This window comes from Amblyomma mixtum, chromosome 6 (genome assembly GCF_055824585.1).
Source record: "Amblyomma mixtum isolate Tamu chromosome 6, ASM5582458v1, whole genome shotgun sequence".
In the NCBI taxonomy this organism is placed as follows: domain Eukaryota; kingdom Metazoa; phylum Arthropoda; class Arachnida; order Ixodida; family Ixodidae; genus Amblyomma; species Amblyomma mixtum.
The window spans coordinates 115,608,838-115,629,907 of NC_143017.1; the positions used below are offsets into that span (position 1 = coordinate 115,608,838).

Below are 21,070 nucleotides of genomic sequence, written 5' to 3' on the forward strand. Positions count from 1 at the left end.
AGATGTTTGAAATCTTAAGTTGGGTCGGAAGCTACAGGTTTGTAAAAAGATTTGTTGCTCAGCTGCCGCTCTGCCTCATTCTTGTAGTCTTTGGTATTCATGACGACAATTGCACCACCTTTATCTGCGGGCTTTATAATTATGTCGGACCGTGTGGCGAGAGACTTCAAGGCAATTTGTTCCTTGTGTGAAAGATTTTTTCGGCAATATGAGCGCCTTTTATATTCGGACAGTATATCACTGTGCACGGCCTTTATGTAGAGATCCAGACATTTTTCGCGCTGTGGAGGTGGAGTCCAGTGCATAGTTGATGGAAGAGATAGCCCAGCGTCTTTGTTTTGAGACTTATTATCATAGTACTCTAAGAGCCTAAGGCGACGGGCAAAATTATCTAAGTCTTTGTAAAACTGGAGCTCATTTAAGTTTCCGCTGGCGGGGCAAAAGCTCAGGCCTTTCGATAGGATGCTCCGCTCTTCGTTGGATAGGTCTGAATCTGATAGATTGATTATAGAGACACCTTTCCATGCTTGTTCACCATCAGAACTATGTTCACTGTTAGCAGGATCTTCGGCTATTTTTATTATTTCTCGACTCTCGGTAGGAACAGCAATACCGTCGCGGCTGAGTTTGTTTTGTTTTTTGGCAAATAATAGGCCACTTTTTTCGGCTTTGAAGTCTTCCAAAGTGCGCAGCTCGTTGTCTGTCAGAAAATTACATTCAAAAAATTCTTTTTCTTGTCGCAGCAAACGATTAAGGCAAGATTCATCATGTTCAATCACGACAGTCAAAAGCCCAATAGATGCGTCATTCAAAATCTCCCTCCATTTTGCCACGTGGCTTGGTGACAGTTCTGACACGGCTGGTTTCACATATATCCTTAAACCCTTTGGTACAACATTATGTCTCTTGTAAGAAGTTAAAGTGCTAACGTGGTGCTGATATCTTATTCTTTTTTCAACAATTTTGCGACCCTTTAAAAACGTTCTAGAAAGTTTAGAGCTGGAAAGTTCACCTGGGAGCACACAATGGCGTCAATTTGCAGCACCCTGGCGGGTAACGTCCGAGTATGACCTGCTACGCAGGTCGTAGCGGCGCTCCGCTTCTGGCGGCGGCGGAGGGGGAACGTCCGGAGTCGGGCATCTTGGCGTCGTATTGCTCGATGGTTCGCACGAAGCGTGGTCCAGCCACCGTGCCTGGCTCCGTGCCGAGTCTCGTAGGATTATGTGCTGCAGATGGCCCGCAATTAGGGCGACGCCTTCAAAACTCGGATGAAGGCCGTCCGCAGCAAGAACCCGGCCGGTCGGAATCCATTGGAGCCCATGGTCGATATAGAAGACCCCGCTCGTGCGACAGCAGTACTTGCGCAGGAGGTCGTTGAACCTGCAGGCCTCCCGGTTGCACCGCTCCACGAAACGCCGGTTACGACCACCTGTGCGGCGATTTGGAGCTCGAGGGAGCACCAAGGTTGCATAAATTTTGCTCACGGTCGGCCGCTTTTCCTTGCATATATATATATATATATATATATATATATGCAAGCATATATATATATATATATAGCATATATATATATATATATATATATATATATGCTTCATGCGACCATTGATTGGTGGACATCTCTTTTTGTGTTTTGGAGGTAAGCACTTGAATGCTTTTGATTTCGTCGAACGACTAAGTATTCTATTTCAGTTCTTTCTTTGGTCTCGGCGAGCACACGCCTCCCCTGTGAACTAATAAACGCGTATAGGCGGCAGCAGTTCTCCTGCTCTGTTCTCCCTGCCGTTCGAGTGGTGCCCGTATTTATTTGCGGTTTTTTCTGGTGAGCGTTCTTTGCCGTTATTACACGCGTGTCTTTAATGCCTTCGCATTAAAACTCCATTAGCGGAAAAAGCCTCCGTTGTGTGAAGCCTCGAGAGAGAGGAGGCGAAGTAGAGAGAGAGAAAAGGTGATACGTTGGAAGGGGAGGGGGGGGGGGGGGCAGGATTTATGAAGGAAGAGGGAGAAAGCACCGGGAATGAAGTGCGGAGAGAGAGAGAGGACGATTCAGAAGGAGGCGACGGATGGAAAGAGGGAAACCGCAGTGGTCAAGCAGGTCGAGGGGTGAGGAGCCCCTCTTCCCACCCCTCAACGTAACCACTATGATTGCTGGACTGGATTGGTCGAGTGGAGAGAGGGGGTACGGCTTATCGCCCACGTTAATGATTTACTGGATCATGACACCCGGCACCATTAGGGAGGAACACCGATTTTAACGCACGTTCTGCCGCATGAAGCGCATTGATCATGCGTGACTTTTTAATACGCTGAACATAGCCCTGTTGCACAGTCCATTCTAGGAATCGCGCCAAAAAACGCTGAAAAAGACTCGACAAGATCGGGTTTTGCTCGTTACTGTCCACCTTTTCCTCGACGTTCTTTAAAGGCAATGTGTATCGAGCCGAGCAACATACTTACTCGGTTGTTTGCTTTCATTTGGTGCACTATTGTTTAAAGAAGTTACTTCACAACAATGAGGTAAATTATGCGCCTCTTCCTCGCTCTGTTGAAGTTGTCCTTGATCGTGCTTCTAGAGCGCTTTGTCTTGTTTATGTTCTGTGCGTCAAGTAAAATTATTTTCCTCTTACTACCAGCGCTGTGTTGTCAGGCTGGTTCCATCCTAAAATGTATCGACTGAAAAAGATGATGCACAAGATCTAACAGTCTGTACTCTTAAAAAATTATAAGCACGATGCAACTGTTGAGTGCCTCTAACCAAGCGGTTTAGTTGGGCTCATTCAGAATGCACTCTGGTTTGCCAGTGCACGAGATACCTATCCTAACTGCGTGTGCAGTAGTCGATGCATTTCACAAAGCTACTTCCGCCTCAGTAGCGATGCCAGACTTCAGGCTCGGCAGCTGAACCTTGCATTCCCATTTATTCCTGCATCACATTAATCAAAATTTGAAGCTCTACCTGTGCCTGAAATATTGCAATAGCCGTTAACAATGAGATTCTTTCTATTTTTCGCTTCAATCGTTTTCCACTGGAAGTCGAGGGTTGTGTTAGCTCTTCCGCGTTTCTTTCGTTCCATCGCGTGAATAGAATAATTGTACAGCTTGACAGCTGCGCTTGAAGGCCAGAACAACGCTTGTTTCTCATGTTTGAATAATCGACTGCGCACTCCCTTCCGCCCCCATCTCTTAAAAATTTCTAATTTTTCACTCTTTCAGCATAACTTATTCACTGCGCACTGAGGCATGGGTGACGAGTTACTTTAAATGCGAAGTGTTCGGTTGGCAACTCCTACAGCCCAACGCACAACTTCACGTTATTTTACCCATTTATATTCAGTCTCACATCGCATGTCCTTTGTGCCAAAAATGCGACGCCTTATTAGCATTAAGTTATTCCAACATGAAAGGCCGTAGTTCACTCGGCGTGTTGTTGCCTGACCCGTAAGGTAAAGAACGTTTTTCTAGCAATATTTCAAACAGCCTCTGCATTGTATTAGCCTGCGGCGAGGCATTTTTTTTTTTGGCCTTTTCCTGAAACTAAGTAGGGCGGCAGCCACGTTTTTAATGATATAAACTAATTAGGTACGTAGAAATCTCATGAGACCCTTCGACAGCGAATAGCTTGAGATACCCTCATTTTCCCCTTTTATTCATGCCACAAGCGTAGTTCTTGTGTGTGATGAAACCAGTTCCCCTGAGGCTGTACTTACTGGAACAAAAAAAAAAGAACAAGGACATGCGCATCGAAAGAAGAAAAAGAAGAAGAAAGGAATAGAAAGAGATAAAAGAAAAACGGTAGTGATAGAACTCACGTCGCACCAACCGACGCGCAAAGCGGAGACAAAGCCAAAGTTGCCGCGTGTCGCCGAAAGGGCTGTTAGCGCGGTGGGGTAGCGGCTGGGCTGAAATTCGCCGCTCCTGGCCCAAAGCTCCCCAACGTTGCCATGCTCACCCTCTACGCCGGGGGCTTTTTGTTCTGGCTTGCTCCTTTTAACGTTCGCTGCTGCCGACACGAGCGCCGAGATTAGGGACAGCAAGACGACCTTGCTCGCTTCCAGCGGGGGGTGGGCACAATTATTCCCTGTCGAGAGTGCGTCCAGGCAACGCACTCGTATAACCACCCGGGGGAGAGGGTGTGTGGTGAGACAATCTGCCGACAGTGTGCGCTTGCGTGTTTGTGCGTGCGTGCGCGTGTAAGCATACACTCAGCGGTCGTTAGGCTGGCGCTCTCGGAGCTTGTGCGTTGCTTCTGCGTCTCTGCGTCTTCACCTTTCTTCGCTGCAGACCTCCCTCGCTCACGCTGCTTCCTTGGAGGGCTGTAAACTGAGATTAAACTTTTTCTTCGCTTTTTTCAGAGAAACTCGCGTGCGCCGGGCCCATATGACATTTGACCTTCTTGTGGGTGTGCGTGATTCGGCTTATGAGACTTATTAAGCGTCTAGTCTTATCTAGTCCCCCGGGCATTTTGATTTTCTCGTAAAGTTTTGCTTATGCATAATACATAGGTACATATATTAGAAATCGTTTTTTGTACCTTCTCTAAATTTTATTGGATCCAGCGTCTTTGGTTGTTGTCGAACAGACTATACAAAGGCGCTTTGATGACCCGACTAGAAAGTGTGGTATGTAACGGGTAATAGAAATAGCCTGAGTATCGCCACTGGTTATTTATTTTTGCATAGGCAATAGTCATTATTATGGCTAACGGTTGCTGTCCAAATACGTGTACTGCAGTACGCTACCAGAGTCGCTAATTCCCAACCATGTCGGAAGACACAGAGCAAATTTTATGTTGTCAACATAAATTTTCATGCACTATTTTTGGGGCTTGAAAACAAATTCTTGTAGTATCCGCTGTCGTAACGACAGCGCCAGTTCTGTCGTGACACCATAAATCTTCCCCATACTACAGAAAAGTTTGTTGCAACAACTGGACGATAATTTTTTTACCGTATTTTTGGACGGGCTCTGTTGTATTTTTCGACTGAAAAGAAGCGCCACATGTGCGATGTTCTTGGTATACGCTATTAACACACTTTCTAAAAGCAAAAACTGATTCAAGAAACTAAAAACGCACCGAAAAAAGCAAAATTGTGAAATTTGTTCAATTCATAAGTCGTTATGGTATCGTTCCGCGCGTTCGCGAAGAAGATGCACAAGGCCTCCTCATCTCTCGCTCCGTCAAAGTTTGAGGCTTCCTACATACCTCGGGTTTCTCAGCTTTTCTAGTGAAGTAGCGTAAAAATTTATTGCAATATTTTTCTGAAAGCTTATTTAAACATTTCGGGGGGCTAAGGAAAAGTTAAACCTTATCCCTCTTGACAACACGCCACAAAAGATGCGCCCTGCAGCACTTTTGTTTAGTTTCTCAGATAAAATTATGCAGTACAGATAAAAATAATCATTTCAACAAACATCTGCACGCAACTAGGACAGATTAGTAGAACAACAAATAGAGTTCACTGAATAAACTAGAGGCTCTGGCGTATGGGCCCAAGGACGATATACGGCACCCCAGGACACTTACCTAATTATAAGTGTGAACTTTTACTCGGTTGGCCGTTTCGTAAATAATGACTGCGCTGAGCACCATGGCTCAGCGTGCTCATTCTATAGCTCTTACAAAAAGTAATCAGATAGAAAGGGTACCGTGGCGCTTATTGAGCTCTGCCATTCATGGTCAAAACACATGGAACAGTGAAGCCAGCCTGTGACGGTGTAGTTAGGCTTGACTAATTGATAAACTGAGAAGTTCGGAGCACTTCAGCTCTGGAACAAAGAAGAAAGGAACCGTTGTGGCGCATTAATTTTTTAAAGGAGGAAATGATTATCAATCATTAGCCAGTCTGGTCCCAGCTTACAGCTTTCCGCCAATGCTCCACGACGGTCAGTAAGGTTATTTCGTGTTAACTGTGATTCCATCCAATCGCCTTAATTAGGTTTGAATTTTCCTTTCGTTTAGCTAGGTAAGTAGCTAGAAGGTAAACAGAGTTTTGTTGTTGGTTTATTTGATTATATTTTAGCGAGTTCATTTTCCATCATACAAATACTGTGATAGCGCTATGGCATCAGCCAAAGGCCAGCTCTGGAGGTTTTATAAATTTGCGTACTACAGTGGACAATGTATAATGAAAAAAGAAAGAACAGGGTTCGGCTAATGACTAAAAAGACTGAAATGGGGGCACTATGAATGGAAAAGTTGTTTGGCAAAGCTGTTCTTTACACAAATGGCTAATACGTGGCAGTAAATACTCAATTTGGAACAGTCAGGCACATTTTCACTTCACGCATATTGATATATGAACACAAGAAATCCGGAAGCCGATCCCGGCCGCGGCGGTCGAATTTCGATGGAGGCAAAATTCTAGAGCCCCGTGTACTGTGCGATGTCAGTGCACGTTAAAGAACCCCAGGTGGTCGAAATTTCCTGAGCCCTTCACTACGGCGTCCCCCATAGCGTAAGTTACTCTGTGACGTTAAACCCCGATAAACCAAAAAAAAAAAGAAATCTGGAAGCAAATAAAGAAGGTGCAAAGGATGGTAAACTCAAGCGCCCCGTTTACCCACGTAAGATCCGCAGAAAAAAAAAAAAAGAGCTGAAGCACATCACAAGCTTGTCACTACAATAACTGCGGAAATAAAAGAAATTACTTAAGCCTCGTTTGATTCTAATCCCATCCGGAGCCCTAACGTCTTGAACCGTATCCGCACGGATTTTGACTGAATTTGTTTAAACGCTGCAGATCTTCGTGTTACGAAAGCAAAAGAATGTTTTGCGTTCTCACAAGCAACGTGAACATGGAAGGTGGGAGTGCCACGCGCTTCGTTCCCTGGTGTACACCTCAGTGTACGCTGCATATATCGCTATACTTGCCTATGATATGGGCCCTGTCTCTACGAGTAATTTCAAACCTGTGGCGACTTCTTCGTGCTACTTCGGTTTTCCTTACCAGTGCCTTACACTCGAGACACGAATTACCATTGAAGAGAGTGAAAATGGATTAAACGGCCCATTAGTGTGCTCTGTAATAGGGGTAGATTATGTTTCCCAATCCCTGGGGTAGATTTCCGTCATTAAAAATGCGAAATACTTACGGCTGGCAAAGGAAACACATTCCCTCTTCAAAGCGGGCTAAATTATTGCAGTTACCAAGATTTACGTCGAGGTTTCAAGCTCGCATAAATTGTAACCTCAAATCCTCCGGTGTTCCGTTTAAAAGTCTCCTTCCATTGCTAACTGCGTCAAAGTACGATTATCTCAGGTGGGAATATGCCTTTATTGCCAACAGCAAGCATTCCGTATACTTAGTAATCGAGACGTACCCCGGCACTTGTGAACCATGCCCTTCCCTTAAAAGGGAATGAGCTAGAATACAGCTTACTCCTTTTTAATACTTTATAGGGTAAATCATGTTTGCAGTGTATTGCGGGCCGACCCTTACAAAATTTTAGACAGTCTAAAGACAGTCTATGAACGGTCTATAGACTTCTGTCTATAAAGTCTATAGACTCTCCATAGACATATCCTAGAGAACAGTCTATAGGCAATTCAAATGTCATAGATAGTATATAGACGATCTATTAGTTCATGGCTATAAACTTTTAGTAGCCTTGTGTCTATAGACATTCAACAGACTTCTTATAGACTCTATTGTCTTTGTCTTTTGTCTATTCATTATAAGAGGATACCGGTGGCTTGTTTGCTTTTTGAGCTCTATAGCCTCGCCCTTCGTTGCTCGTTCTTCTGGAGACAGCTAGAAGTTAACTCTGACGCTCTTGCTTTCCTTTCGCTTTATCGCGCTTATCCGCAAGCGCCCCACGACAAACGCGCCGACACTTTGGGTGAAAGTCATTGCGCTTCACGGCCGACGGTCTTTGCGCGAAGGAAAAAGTCTCGGCGACAGCAGCGCACGTCCGCTTTATGAGTTTCGCTGGTCATTTCTCTCGTGCCCGTTTCCACGCAAAAATAAAGTTCAGTACATTGGATGGCGTAGACGGGGAGCGTCTGCAGAGCCTACAGACGTGCTCCGGGAGACGGCGACTTCATGGTGGGTACGCTGAAAGGCATTTCTCCGCCTTCATTCCCTTGTTTCCCGAATTGAGGCCAGGGACGCAGGAGGCTATTGCGCGCGGCGTTCCTACGCAAGAAGCGCTCCGTGATGGCGGGCGTTCTGGATAAACCATAACCGCGTTTTCGGCCGCTAAAAGCTCACGTACTCCTTTATGAAGATTTTTATTGTGTTTTTGTTTTTAATTTTTGCGCCGTTTTTGCCGTTCGCATGTAGCGACAGCGTAGCAGGCTTTTTGCGTGCGTGTTTTTGCCTCCTGAGCTTGAAAGAAAGTCCGACGGCCTTGAATTTCTGCTTCTCTATCGCTCTTCTTCCCATGATGTTCGTGGCTGAGTTAAAGACGGGAAAAAAAAGTCTTGCTTTTACGAATACATCTTTCGTTTTCTTTACATTTTTCCTTCCTGCTCTGATGTTCTTAACCAAGAAAGTGTTCGCAGTAACCATGTATTGTGGAGCCCCATTCGGCGCGCATGCATCTTTCTCGCCTCTACTAGCCTTAATGGCATTCCCTGGTTTTCAAAATGCATTTTTCCTTGACACTTAAGCCTCCGGGGGTTGGTGAGAAGTTTCGCGTATTGCAAGCATTAAGCGAATTTATTCCTCGTGTTTTAGCTCATCCAGTCAAAGCTTCAAGGCCTTCTTCTTTATCATTATTTCATCTGTACATGAGTAACTTGTATGAAAAGGTTTTGATATGTATAAATCTATGAAGTAAAAACTTTGGCATGCCGCATAAAGTAAGAACGCTACCTGCCTTAAAAGACGTCTGAAAAAAAATTATGAATGTTTTGCAACATGCTGCGCCGTCACTGTGTCTTGTCTTCGTTTCCTTGTCTCTTTGCATGATTTACGTTCCCTAATTTAAAGTTTACAGTGTTTAGGCGTGCTCCTTATAAACACGCCCAACTTTCCATTCTACTATGAAGAATCGCAGCGGTAACTTTTGGAGCACCTAACAGCAACAGGCATAAGACATAAACCGGCGCTGTATAGCGGCTTTAGAATGGGTTGCATCGATCATTTCCATACATGCGATGCTGTCCTGTACTGTGCAGCAGACGCGGCGTACAATCCGCTGGGAAGTGCAGCGCCCCCTTTCTTCAGAGAAAGCAATAACAATTGCTAAGGGGAAGATAAGAAACGCGGTAGAATACCCAGCGCTGGAGTGGAAACAGCAGCATTTGGGAGATTCTGATGCGCTCGCTTAGTGAGCAAGGGAAATATACTACTACAATGCTACAAGCGCCGCAAATGTAGGCCGTGAGATGCACCTCTGTGGGAATGTTCGTCTGCAAAATGAGGACGGCTTTGTGGAAAATGCTACATCTAGGCCTTCTTGGAATGTGAAAAGATTCTTCCGGCGATTTTCTTAGACGATTTTTAAAACCCACCGGACCAAAAGTTTCTTTTTTTTTCGGCCTTCTTTTCCCTTTCCACAACGACTTCCTATTTTTATTGTTATTCAACCGTAGGCTTCCTCGGGAAATTATATCTCCGAATGCTCAGTAGTTCCAGGAGCAAATGCATGCACCGCGCGTTTGTTTCCGTACTCTTCTGTCTTTCCTGCTTAAGCTTCTTTCTTCCTCTATCTCTCTCTTGCCTCGCATGGCTCCAATATATGCGAAGCCTGAGTGATAGATCGTTACTTTCGCTGCTGTGTCGCTCGGGCTTAGAAACACGACAGACCAGCGCTAGTCTGTCGTCTTCATTCGTCGTTGTGTTTTCCGCTCGTTGTTTCCAACATTGATTAGCAACTAGCCCAAACCCACACCTCACTAAGAAGTCGACCACCCCGTGGTGAATGCACATATACCGGGTGATTTTTTTAAGTTTGAAGGTTTTACTTTCAACACAGTATCTATTGCTGTTGTTTTTGTTTTTTATTTGTTTTTTCTGTACTTCAAAAGTGGTGTCTGTATTTTAATTTTCTCTCTTTTCTGCACCTTTCATTTTGAACAAATTGTCATCGAAGTGCTTCGTATGTCCCCCCTCTGTAATACCCTCCCCGGAGGGCCTTTAGGGTATTCTGAATAAATAAATAAATAAATAAATAAATAAATAAATAAATAAACCAGCGAGAGATACGTCGAGGCGGTCTGAGTAGGTCGAATGTACAGCAAGGCGGACATTATGAATGTGACAGAGCTCAATAATTAGACGTTAATTAACTAAAATAAAGTAATCACCTTTGTAATTCATTATTTTAAGGGGCAAGATTACATTGTGAAATTGAAGGTCATTAACATCGAACGTGAGCCAAGTTTCATGAATTTTCTTAATCGTGAATGTGGTCTTTCGACAGCTGCAGCTTCAATGTCATGACTTATAGCACTGCGTTACTGATGAATAATTGTTCTGTGCCAATATTCATACATAACAAATACTCGCACGAATATTCTACTAGTATTCGGTTCGGTAGTTTTAATAATCAACTTGTATTCTATTCCGTTTTTGCCCCAACTCTGCGTATTCGATACGGTTTCAGAAATATTGTTCGTACATCCGTACCTTGTAGCCGCATGCCTGCGCTCAGGTAGATGCCAACGGATAATTACTGTCTAATTTGAAATATTTTTCACCGCGGAAGAATCCGCTCAATACGCATGACTAGTTTGGTTTTATGGTTTTGGTTTTATGGGGTTTAACGTCCCGAAGCGACTCAGGCTATGAGAGAAATCATATTGAAGGTCTCCGGAAATTTCGACCACCTGGTGTTCTTTAACGTGCACTGACATCGCACAGTACAGTAAACGGGCCTCTTGAATTTATAGTACTAGTACTTGTGCTGACGAAAGCGAAAATTCCTGGATTAAACCTGCTGTCATTGTTTTACCCAACTAAAACTATAGTTCTGAAGCATCCAACTCCGTCATATGAGCTTTGCTTCTTTGAGGTATAGACGCCATATCTCTGTCACTGTGCTGTATGCCCACAAAAGTGCTGAAAATCTTGGTTCGCAAATTGCATGGCGCTAACATGGCGAGCACCTTGGACTGCGCTTGACACTGCGGAAATTGTACACGGGCCGTTAACACATGTGCACTCTTCCAGTGTTTCAAAGAAAGCACCTTGTCTCCAGGAAGCGCACATAGTTGTTTCTGATTAGCTTTATGCACGCCACGAAGATGAGAAGTATTTTTTTTTATGGATCAGTAAAGTTCAGGTTCTCTATCTTGCGTCCTCGCACCAGAGGTGCCCCGCCAGAGACGGTTGGTTTAACTCGAAGACTGAAGCTTGATCTTCGCACCAGGGGTGCCCCGTCAGAGACGGTCTTCCGATGAGTTGACACGCAGGGATAAAGGAAAACTTAAAGATTTATATACAGATAATTACAGCATATAGAAGTTAAGGCACACTAGAAGAGACATATTAAGCGGCAAAAGGACAAACAACAAAAATATGGAACTGGCTAACACTAGGGGAGGCCCCTACTCGGCATAGCCGAAGATGCATAGCACCTGACCTTAGCCCAGAACCTCGCTTCCCGCTCCGGGGCCCGGTTTTAAAGCCCTAAAGGCCCGGCCCACATTTGGTGGCTTCCAATCATGTTACAATGTTCACATGATTGGTTTATCGAGAGCCTGGCCAGCCCTCCAGCTTCCGTAGGGCAAAACGCCGTTTCCACAAACACAAACGCACGGTCGTGCCAGCACGCGCAGTCGTGCCATCACAAAATAAAAATAAAAACAAACACAAATACACATTCGCGCCAGCACTTGCGCGAATCGGTACCGCGGGGCAGGGGGACACCCGTAGTTCCCGGCGCGTTCGCGAGCGGCCGCGTTCCAAGAAAGAAGACGCTTCGCTTTGAGCGCCCCCAGCCGCGTTCCGATGACCCCGCGTACACTACCGATCCCTTACACGCCCTTCCCAAGATTCTACAAAGGGCTCAAATGCCACTTTTAGAATTACAACAAAGAAGGGATCGGTAGGGGACACAAAACTACCCTGTGGGTGACATACCGCAGCTACGCCAGCACTGGCACCAACAAAACCAAAAGCAAAATGCACACGGGAACCAACACAACGTAAGCAAATTGCACACTCAAATACATACAGTGGCATGCCTGCCGTGCGCCGTAACACGGCGTCCATGTACCCAGTTCACTTGCGTGCACACCCGCGTCCTGCTCGCCAACAAGCACGCACACACACCGACACTCGCAAATGGAGCGTTCAGTAGCACTGATGTGGGGTCCGAAAGCGGCCACGTGAGCCTCCTTGGTCGCACCGAGCGTCCCTGTGTGCGTTCGAGCCACCACGTGTCTCAACACAATGAACGCCTAATGGCCACTATGCTCATTAGGTTGGTGCCACAGCAGGGCAAGAACTCAACAGCTTGTGCCCTCCAGGATCAAACACGTCATGATCCTCAATAGTTCCAAATCCTTGACCATGCGACGCCCCTAAGGGTACGCTCTCGTCGGCGCGTCCGTACGGACCGCGTGCTGCGTAAGGAACATAGCCCCTGGCCCGTCCAAAAATATCAGTACGGTCAGTCTTGCTACACTTGATTTGGCGACCTGTAGCACGGAGCGTACTGTTGCTCGCACCGACTTTCAATTTGAAAGCCTCGCCCTTGCCTCCTAGTACTTTGCCTCGCTTCGAGCCATTTGCCTCGTTCCTGCAAGGGCAAACATTGAAACTGCCGCTCCCTACTTTATAGGAGCTTGCCGGCTTCACGGCATCATGACTCTGAGGCTGTATGAGGTGACTCGTAGTCACTTGATCCGAATTTGCCTTGAGTCAAGTCGTCACGCATTTCCTTCTCGAAGGATCTGGTCGGACGCCCATCGGGTGCGTTCGACAATTGCGCGGCGCTCCGCCCGGTAGGCGCTACAGGCCCACCTCTGTTCTCTGGCTCGGATGGAACGCTCAAGCCATCACTAACGCTACGAGGCACTTCCTGCCACCTGCCCGACACCGTCTGCCGTTGCGGCAACGTTAGACTTCCTCCTGACACTAGCTCCGTGTCGGAGGTCACGCTCTCATGCATAGAGCCTGCATGAATTATATGGCTGCCCTGATTGCTATCGGACAGCTTGGTCTCGATTGCCTCCGGAACATCGGAATTTGGTTGTTCCGCTGCTAGCCACTTTTCGCTGCTAGCCACTCGCGATGGCGGAGGAGCTGTGACATTTTCGCGCCCTTCAGGAATCTTATCTTCACTTCCTGCGCTTTTCGCCGCCTTTCCTAGCGAAGAGGCGTTCTTGCATATCGGCTGCTTGTTTACAGATACCTGGCTGCTGCTTCCTTCACCTGTGCTTGACGAGCACAAGCCTTTGCCTTCCAGCGCAGGCTGTCTGCACTCGGAGCAGTTCCTCCTGGCTAGTTCACTAGCATCGTGGTGGTGGTGGTGAAAACTTTTTAATAAACAACAGGAGAGTTTGCAGGCCAAAAATGGCCCTTTACATAGGTGGAGTCCTTAGTCCGGGACCCCGCTGGACGAGGCCGCTACTCGCGCCCGTTGGACTAGAGCCCTTTGAGACTCCAGCCCCGAGCAGTTGAGCAGGGCTGCCTCCCATGCCTCTCGGGAAGGGGAAGGATTGGGGGGAAGGGAAGGATTCTTTTGACAGGCCCAAACCATGTGGAAGGTATCGGAAACTTCCCCACAGTGAGGGCAGCGCCCATCAATTTTGGGGTCGAAATGTTTCACTATTGCAGGACACAACAGAGTGTTGGTCTGCAAGCGCCTCAGAGTTCGCTCATCAGCTTTACTCAGGCCCTTAGCAGGGACCGGGAAAAGACGATGGCGTTCGCAATAGTCGTCCAGAATTTCTCTGAACCGCAGAAGCGGTTGCACAATCTCCGAGCCGGAAGAGCCTGGGTGAGGTGCCCGGTAGGTAAGCGCTCGGGCAGCCGCGTCCGCAGCCTCATTACCTCTAACGCCCTGATGGCCTGGAGTCCAAACTATGCGTTTGGGCGAAGGGTCCGATTCCCTCACTGCGCGCTTTAATATACTCCAGGCTAAAGGTGAAATCTCGCCAGCCAGGTAGTGTTGACAGGCTCGACGCGAATCTGTCACGATTACCTTCGAATTCAAGTCCGAGGCGGCAAGCGCAATGGCTACTTCCTCAGCCTGTGCTGAATTTCGAGCTCGAAAGGAGAGCCCGTTAACGCATTGATCCTGGTGAACTACTGCGGCCGTGTAGAATCCATTGGGCGACGGCCCTGCCACGTCAACGTAGTATACACCCTGTTTGGATCCGTGTTGGTGTTCGAGGGCCCGAGCGCGCGCCTCTCGTCTGCCTTCGTGTGTATGTGTGTCCATGTTGCGCGGGAGTGGAGGGACCCAGAGCTTGTGACGCCATAGCTCCGGAATCCGACACGTCTCCTCTGGAGTGCACTCGTGTTGGATGTGCAAGCGGTCTAGCAGGCGGCGCCCGGATGCCGTCTGCGAGAGTCGCGTATATTGGTTCACGAGGTGGGCCTCTCGTAACTCCTGGTAGGAGTTGATCACCCCCAACGCCGACAACTTAGCATTGGAGGTGGCCACTGGGAGGCCCAGTGCTCGCTTTGTAGCCTTTCTAACGATGGTGTCGATTCTTATTTCTTGTTGTTTCGTAGTGCGAAGGTAGGGAGCGGAGTAGAGGATCCTGCTGGTCACGAAGGCATGGGCGAGCCGAAGCGCGTCCCTGCCTCGCAACCCGCCGCGCTTGTTAGAAACGCGATGGATCATGCGTCCGACCTGTTCGCCTACGCGCTTGAGTTTGGCAATAGTGGATTCCGGGCTGAGCCTGTTATGGATGAACAGACCTAGTATGCGGAGCTCCCCGACCTCTTTGATGGGGCCTCCCGTCAGAGAGATTTGCAAACTCGTGTTGTCCTTAGGATCGGATCTGATGTGCAGAAGTTCCGATTTTGCGGGAGCACATTGGAGACCACAGCCGATAGCGTAGCTATCGGTTATGGTGGCGGCCCGCTGAAGGCGGTCCTCCATTTCCCCAAGGCTCCCTTCGGTAGTCCAAATTGTTATGTCGTCCGCGTATAGTGCGTGATGAATGCCTTCCACCCGGGCCAATTGGTGGGGAAGCTGCATCATGGCAATGTTGAAAAGAAGTGGCGACAAGACCGCCCCTTGGGGTGTACCCCGTGTACCCATCGTGTATGGTCCGTATTCGTCATCCTCAATCTTGAGGAAGGCCTGACGCTTGGAGAGAAAGTCTCTTACATATATGAATGCCTTGCGGCCACAATCAGTGGTACTCAAGTTAGCCAAGATGCTGCTATGACGAACGTTGTCAAAGGCCCCCTTAAGATCAAGGGCAAGGATGGCCTTGTCGTTGTGGCGCATGGCAGTGGGTCGTATTATGTAGCGGTGTAACTGGAGGAGGACGTCCTGCGCAGACATATGCGGTCGGAACCCGAACATAGTGTCTGCAAAGAGGCCCTTGGTCTCTATGTGTGGAGAGAGGCGATCCCTAACCATCGTCTCCATAAGCTTGCCCACACAAGAGGTTAGTGAGATGGGCCTCAGGTTGTCGGTATTCACTGGCTTGCCTGGCTTAGGGATGAAAGTGACCAAGGAGGTCTTCCATTCGGGAGGGAGTGGACGCCCGTCCCAAATCTGGTTAATGTACCCTAGCAGGTGGAGGTAGGCCGAATCTGGGAGGTTGGCCAACAGATTGACTGTTATGCGATCCCGACCCGGAGCCGTACCTCGCCGCATTTTAGCTAAAGCCGCCTTAAGGTCGTGTAACTCAAAAGGGGCATCAATGTCGGGATTCGGCTTTCCCGCGTACTCGTACTCGGGCCCAACTGGGTCCTCTATGCGGCAGAGATATCTGTCGCACAGGGTGTCCGCGAGTTGAGCCGTCGTACCTTGGTACCCGTGCAAAGCCCGCCGGAGCTGTCTTTGCGTCTCCCCTCTCGTTTGAGTGGGGTCGATGAGACTGCGTGCTGGAGCAGCGCAAAGGACGGGACACAAGAAACAAGGAAAGACGTACACAGCTCCTGTGTACGTCTTTCCTTGTTTCTTGTGTCCCGTCCTTTGCGCTGCTCCACCACGATGCAACAGCACCAACTAGCCCAGCAACTTGCTCTTCTAAATAGTTCACTAGCCCTCCTAGACTCCTTGATCTCAGCTAGCTCCAGCGCTAGCTGCTGGCGCTTTGCTTCTAATACCTCCAAGACGCACTTAACATCCTGAGGTTTTTCCTCGCCCAGCGGCGCCTTTCCTCCATTCACTTTTGCAAGCTCAGCCTGAAAATAAGCTAAGAGCGCCTTCGCCAATTCCACTCGATACCTCATGTCGAGTGAGGGCCGGCATGGATAACCCTCCATACCGCCGTCTGTACCCCTCAACTGTCCTACCGGCTCGAACACACGCACAGGGACGTGAACAATGCGACGAAGGAAACACAGTTTCGATGCGTCGATCCGCATTGACAGCTCCTTGGCGTCGGAGTCCACCGCCACTTTCACCGGACGCTGCGATGAGCTGTCACACGCCGCTGGTCCTGTGCCCGCTGTCGTCACTTGCTGCGACCCGCCGGTGACCGTCGAGTTCTCGACGCGCTGCTTTCCTTGACCGGATGCAGTCCCGCGTCGCTGAACTACTGCCGTGGTCCTTGCGTCCTTGCCGCCGTCTCTCCGCAGGTCCTTTCTCGAACACTGCTGTTGCCTGATCGTCGCCTTTCTCCCTGCCTTCAATCTTCTTCCTGCGCTGTCTTGCGATGGCCGCAGGATCCTGCCGACTGCGCCAGTAAAGTTCAGGTTCTCTATCTTCCGTCCTCGCACCAGAGGTGCCCCGCCAGAGACGGTTGGTTTAACTCGAAGACTGAAGCTTGATCTTCGCACCAGGGGTGCCCCGTCAGAGACGGTCTTCCGATGAGTTGAAACGCAGGAATAAAGGAAAACTTAAAGATTTATATACAGATAATTACAGCATATACAAGTTAAGGCACACTAGAGACATATTAAGCGGCAAAAGGACAAACAACAAAAAGATGGAACTGGCTAACACTAGGGGAGGCCCCTACTCGGCATAGCCGAAGATGCATAGCACCTGACCTTAGCCCAGAACCTCGCTTCCCGCTCCGGGGCCCGGTTTTAAAGCCCTAAAGGCCCGGCCCACATTTGGTGGCTTCCAATCATGTTACAATGTTCACATGATTGGTTTATCGAGAGCCTGGCCAGCCCTCCAGCTTCCGTAGGGCAAAACGCCGTTTCCACAAACACAAACGCACGGTCGTGCCAGCACGCGCAGTCGTGCCACCACAAAATAAAAATAAAAACAAACACAAATACACATTCGCGCCAGCACTTGCGCGAATCGGTACCGCGGGGCAGGGGGACACCCGTAGTTCCCGGCGCTTTCGCGCCGCGTTCCAAGAAAGGAGACGCTTCGCTTTGAGCGCCCCCAGCCGCGTTCCGATGACCCCGCGTACACTACCGATCCCTTACAGGATCCATACACTTCAAAATATGGTCGGTTTATTTCGTCCTGTGCTAGAATTCGCTGAGGTGAGGGTGCAATCCTATGGTTCACTGTTATCTTTTTTTTTTCTGGAATATTCTGGTGGAAGCAGAGAGCCATACGACCACAGTCGCGTGAGCTTTGAAAGCAGGTACTTCATCTGTTGTACATAATATTGGTCCCTTGAACCTGTAAACAGTTATTTATAACTGAATTTATTCGACGTATCGACCACACCTTAACGCGGATTTGGTTTTGGCCTAATAGCAAAAAAACGTCATGGCACAGGTCAAGTCTGTTTGACCATTCTTTACGTTTTTTTTTTAATGTTTAGGGCTACCACTGCCCCTCCTACTAAACAGTGTCTTTTAGATACCGAGCTCAAACCTGTCTCAAAATTGGTTTACTTTTTTATTAAAATTAAATGGGCATCTACAGTGACAGCTGGTAGAATTGTGTACTTTGAAGGACCGTACTCTTAGTGAACGTTTAGAAGAGTGACAACAGGCCTGCAGCGAATGAAATTCCATTCAATGTTGGCCACGAGAAGTAATATTTTTTTATACCTCGGTAGCAAAAGCACAGATAATGGAATTCTTAACGGCGCGAACTCAAAGAAAGGAGACTCCGAGTCCACCGGCTAACGTTTCGACCGACGTCTGTGCTGTTTCATTACCGTTTTGTTATCTCTCACGAACCAAAAAAAAAAAGAACACGAAGAAAACATTCAAGCATTTCACATAATTGAGCCCTTCTCTGTACGCCGCACTGGCCGGCGCCTTCTTCACGTGCCCCCTTTTATAACTCTTATACAGCGCTCTTCCCGTGAACATGGCAGAAGGAAAGAGGAACCCATTAGCCGGGTCGGCTCCTTGCTCCGGCCACCGCACTCTCCCCACTTCGAGCTCCCCATTCAGCGCGCGACGCCCGCCAATCCCCGAGAGTTCAGGGCGAGCCCTTTTACTTAGCCGGATGGCTTCCTCCACTCAGACGCCGCCAGGACGCGCAAATAGACGGGGGACGCGTCTCCTGCGTCGTCCTTGGCCCAGTGCGCCGGGAACATGCTCCTTTATTCGCGATTCCTTTATTGTGCGCGACCATCTCGAGTACTCCCAGTCTACCTCGGTCACAAAAGGAGGGAACTTGGCAGACTTTCTCGGCAACGAACGCACCGTTGCCTTCGCCCCACCTCTCTGCTACCGGAGAAGTTCGCCTTGAATAGGATCGACGTGCGCCTGATGGTGTTATGGCCGGGCGAAGCGTGTTCGAGGGTGACTCGTTGGGCTACTTTACACAGGCAGGAGCGCGCCGCTGCTTCAGATTCGTCGCTATACGCCGGTGAAAGCGCTCGGCTGTGCTCAGGTGTGTTCCAAAGAACTTTATCAGTCTGCTCTCTCTGCGTGAAGGCATACGGGTTTATCTTGAGAAGGAAGTCGCTTATCTTCAAGGAAAAAATCTCTTTGCGTAACAGTTGAGGAGCTGTGGGTTATACGCGTTGAAACCTCTGTTAAGTCGATTTTACACAAAACGTGGCATTTAGGAGCGACCCTACAATTCAGCGAGATGTTGGGTTTACCTCTGCTGCCGAATAAAGAGGAAAGAGTTTTTCGCGCAGTGCTTGATAATATGCAAGTGTTGAGCAAACGGACCATTTCAAGTTCGCAGATTAGTTGTATTGTCAACTTTTCGCAGGAAGAAAGCTGAATGCCGTACCGGACGCTAGATCAAGGCTACGCAAGCATTCTATGCACGCCTGAACCAGCGCATCGAAGCAGTCCTGGTAGCATATAATCATCAAGAGGTAAGTGGCTGCTCTATCTGTAGTATGTAATTTCCTATCAGACGTTGTGTTAAGGCTCCTGCAAGAACTGTTCAATAAGTTTTACCTGCTGGGCTGTAAGTCTTCTGTGAAACGGTAGGCGTGAATGGTGTTTCATTCAAATGGAAGTTTGATGTTCCCTATCTCCCTAGTGCGATTCCCCTCCGCCGTCAGTGTACACATTTCGGCAAGCCGTCACGGAAGATCAAAGATGGAGATGGAAAAACATATCGGAGGTACCGATGGTGCACTATGTTGATTACTTCTTTGTCAGACTCAAAGTGCTTTCTCCTCAGATGTTCCCTCATCTTAGAAAACAGGGAAAACTCTGATGATGCGACTTCACAGCTGTAAAGCTGGGGCACGCAAAGTAGCTAACCGCATTCATACGCCATGGCTTGCAGAGAGTGGCACACCGGTACCCAAGATATATCGTCGCTAGTGGGGACTGTATCCATGAGTGATGCGTTGTTGGGGCAGAGTACATCTGAACTCCTAGTTTGAATCTAACGTTTGTTTTTGTAGAGGGACGGATGTCCCTTTTCGATCGTGAGTCCTAATAAACTTCTCTTATGTGTTTTCCAATCCCATCACTAAATAATAGGTCGCACCCCAGGAGGCGAACCATACTGAACACACACTGTACATAATTCCTGCGTTAGCTGTTACGCTACAGAACTATATTAACGAAGCACACCTCTCATCAGCCGGACTGCGAGTGGCGACACATCTTTGATATTCTCTGTGCGCGAGAGCTGTGATATCGGACACGAGTGCATTGAACCTGAATGACCGAGATCAAAGAATGCGCAATTCGCGTGTATATAAATAAAAACGGATGGTAATATAATTTTGAAAAACTTGTGCTGCTACGAGACTTTCTTTCAAAAACGCGTCCAAATTAACAGCTCCAACATGAGGGCAGATGTCCAAATGGCAGCCTGATACCTGGGTTCAAAGGCTGGACTTTTGCGGGCACAAAAACAAGAGCACATTTTTGTTACCATTTATGGAAAGACGGCGCTTATGCGCCTACAAAAGGTAAACATAGGATTGCATCCAGCTTGGGAAAGTCCGGCCTCTAATTGTGGTCACCTCGTTTAGAGGGCCGGAGAACTTTGCCCGCGCTCCGGCTCGCAAACAACATCAACAAGAACGACGTCATGAAGCGGAACAAAGGAAGCCTTCCTAAATCCGCTCGGCGGCGCGCTTTACCCGTCAGCTCTAGCGTGTGCCAGGCAGTCCTGGACGGCCAGCCAAGCATCTCTGCGGCGTTGCAGAGAAAACTCGGAGCTCCGTAACGAAGTTTCTCCAGCGGAGCTCAGCGCTCGGTACTTTGCCGGCCACATCTAGTTAAGGGCTCCCCGGTCCCGCGGTGCTCGAGGAGCGAAGGGGAAATCGGGGGCAACGCTGAGTTCGGCGGCGACCGTTGAAAGGCTGCTGCCTTCCAACCCTCCCACTCTGCCACCTCCCCTCACCTCCCCCCTTTCATCCTGCTGTCACACCCTCTCCCCACGGCGGCCCAAGCGTTGCTTATCTAAGCTCTTTGTGTCATTGTCCTCTCTCGCTGTGTTCCACTTGGCCTTCTTCGTCGGAGAGGTTACTTTGTTTCAACCCTTTGCCTTATATCCCATTTCGCTGCGCTATTTTTTCATGGTGGAAACGTACCTGCAGGACTTTCACTGACTGCTATACTTACCTTCGTTTGATGTGATCGAGTGAGCGTTAGGAGAGAGGCATGCTCGCTCTCGGCGAACCTTTCATTCC

General features: G+C 48.4%; 1 protein-coding gene across 2 annotated transcripts in view; it reads left to right on the forward strand.

Annotated features, from left to right (window-relative positions):
- LOC149340136 (synaptic vesicle glycoprotein 2C-like) overlaps positions 1–21,070 on the forward strand; it is a 188,418-nt gene that overhangs the window by 57,927 nt on the left and 109,421 nt on the right. For both annotated transcript variants that reach the window (XM_089548892.1, XM_089548891.1), the window contains exon 2: positions 19,177–19,285. The gene's annotated coding sequence lies outside the window, so the exon portion shown is untranslated. The remainder of the gene's footprint in view (positions 1–19,176; positions 19,286–21,070) is intronic.